Raw genomic sequence first — 2,716 nt, 5'->3', positions numbered from 1 at the left:
TAGCTAGAAGAGAAGATGAAAATTTCTGAGACCTGTTAAGAAGGAAGCCTGAAGGACAATTTAGTCGTCCAAAATTTGGCATCCGGTCATTGCACAGCCTCCAGAGAGTCCCTTCCGAACTCTGGCCATTGGTCCTGAGAGGCCCGGGAATGCTGGACCTCTGCCATCCCTGGGTGCATAGGTCGCATGCCCCATGTTATTACAGGTAAGATTAGACACCTATGCTTGGCAATTAAGTTGAGCTTCAGGATCCTTAGATTGGAGGAGAGACAGAGATGCAAACAGGTACATTTCCTGTGAAGCATAAAACTAAGTGTTCACTTTCAGATCCACGTATCTGTTTTTTAATAGACTGGATTTTTGCAGGCACCTTGCTTTTTGTTTCAGGTGTGCAGCTGTCTTCTGAAACAGATGCAATATTGGTGGTTGAAAACGCTTTCTGCTACATTTTCAGAGTTTTTTTCTCCTAGACTAACAGGGTGTTTTGTACTGATTTGTATTGCAATATTCTGTTCTTTTCTGCAGACAGCACTCATCTCTTTCTCTGGTAAGGTGAACCAGAACCAGTTTTTGTTCCCTATCATTGCAAGTCTCAAATCCCAAATTGCTGTGTAAGTATGTATGAGAAAGCAGAAAATCCCCAATAAAAACTGCTTTCAGAACGGAATACTGTGCATAATGATAAAAATAGCTTAGTAAAATCTCTGGGTAAAGTTAAATTCACAGCTTCATGAGATTGGAAAACAGAATGATTATGAGTTCTGTTCTGAGTAAATTCCTTGAAAACATCTGATATAGGTTTGGCAATTATACATAGGCAATGACACAGCAAATAACGTGCCTTTATTCATGACCCATCACTGTGAAACCATCAAGAAAAAGTATGGTGGTTTTGAATATTTCAGAAAATTTAGATAAAACTGGAATAGGTGTAGGGATTGTCTACTAGGGCATTCCTGCCCTCCGAGAGGAGGCAAATGTAGTAAAAATAAAGTTGATTCTGTGTCTAATGTAAGTATTTATCAAGGAATAAAATACCTGTGAATAGGTGGTATATAATCCTGAAAGATAAAGACAGCATAAAAACAGTTGGCTTGAACTCATTCATTGGAAGAAATTCTCTAACACAGGGGAATAAGGTTCTGCTGCAGCTTTTCTTTAAAAGGAACTGGGACAGCAAGAAAATCTAAGCAATTAGGATTGTTTCCTGAAAACTGAGAGTTAGGTCACCATGATTCCGACCTCAGCAAAAAGACTTTCAGAATCCGTTGGCCAGTTTTAATTAAAGCTGATATAAAAGAATAGGTTTTAAAGGTAAATATATTCTTACTTTTTTTTTTTTTTTCATGAAAACAGGCTATGTAGAGTAGAGAGAACCCACATGAAAACCACCTGAGGGGAAGGCTATAGTGTTAACTCACACCTCAGTTGCCAGTGCATCCCTGGGCCCACTAGGACACTTAAATACCTCATGAATGCTCACCCACAGGAAAAGCATCATGCAGAGCTCACACTTTCTCAAACACAGAAACCTTAAGCTACATAAGAAACCAGGTTTCTCTGGTTCCTGTGGTCAAAGCACTACATTTCTAACACTGGAGCCTGGTGCACAGTGAAAGGGACTGAAGAATGTGTCTGTCTGCAGCAGGTCTGGTTTTGATGACTTGAAGAGCTGAGAATGCGTTTTTCTGACCCTGCTGCTCATGTTATGTGAAATTCGACACATCATTTCATCCTTATGTGACCTGTAGGATTACAACATTTGTACATATTTACCCTTTATAAAGCAAACAAACTGACACCTTCAAGTGGACCATATTTTGAAGTGTTTGAATTAGCTCTGTTACTAACAGTGGCTTTTTTTCATTTTTTTTAATCATATTAATGATGCAAATTTGTCCCTATCCGAATGTACTGATTATTTCAAACACATTGACATTTTTACAAAGTTTGTACTGCACTGAGAAATCACAGGTAGAAGAGAAATTACCTCTGGGGTGTTCTTTTGTTTCACAATTATGAAATATTTCTGTGGCAACTTCAACAATAGCTTTCATGGAACAGGAAAAACAAAGAGTTTATTTTTAGGTGCTCATTTGATGTATCCTATTCCTTAGGGCTGTGCCTATTTCCTCTCTTAGTAAGCCTCATCCATCTCACCAAAATGATGGACATCTTGGCTTCATTGCTGACTGAATCCAGTGCAGAGCAGCAGATGACTAGCCATTTCCCAAGGTTCTAAATTCACAAGCACACTTTGTATTTTGCCATGAGGAGGTCAGACTCATACAGACATGGGCGGGTGTGAGGAAGGGATCCCTCCCATTTCCAGCCCATTCCTAACAGAGGCCCAAGAATCAGGGCTAACTTGTTTTTCCATGGCTTGGTGAGAGATGTTCCAGTAGGCTTCATCAGGTATCCAGTGACCACCCACCATCATAGGGGCAGGACAACCATAATTGTAACATTACAAATTTACTTCTTTAGTCAGTCCTGAAAAACTCTCAAAGGCACAAAGCAGCTGGTGTGCTGGATGCGCTCTTGTGCTTGGAGAACTCATTGCAATCTTCCCTTTGTTACCTGGTTTTTCTCAGCATGCTCTTTAGCTGTGAAATCTCATAAGCAGAACCTTTTCTCTTTGTCCCAGTGACCTCTTAATTCATGACTTGGACTTGTGAGTACACCCTAGCATGGATGTTGAATGATAGCAGTAGCA

The sequence above is a fragment of the Cuculus canorus genome, chromosome 1, assembly GCF_017976375.1.
Source record: "Cuculus canorus isolate bCucCan1 chromosome 1, bCucCan1.pri, whole genome shotgun sequence".
Taxonomy (NCBI): domain Eukaryota; kingdom Metazoa; phylum Chordata; class Aves; order Cuculiformes; family Cuculidae; genus Cuculus; species Cuculus canorus.
Note: the sequence above shows the minus strand (reverse complement) of the source record.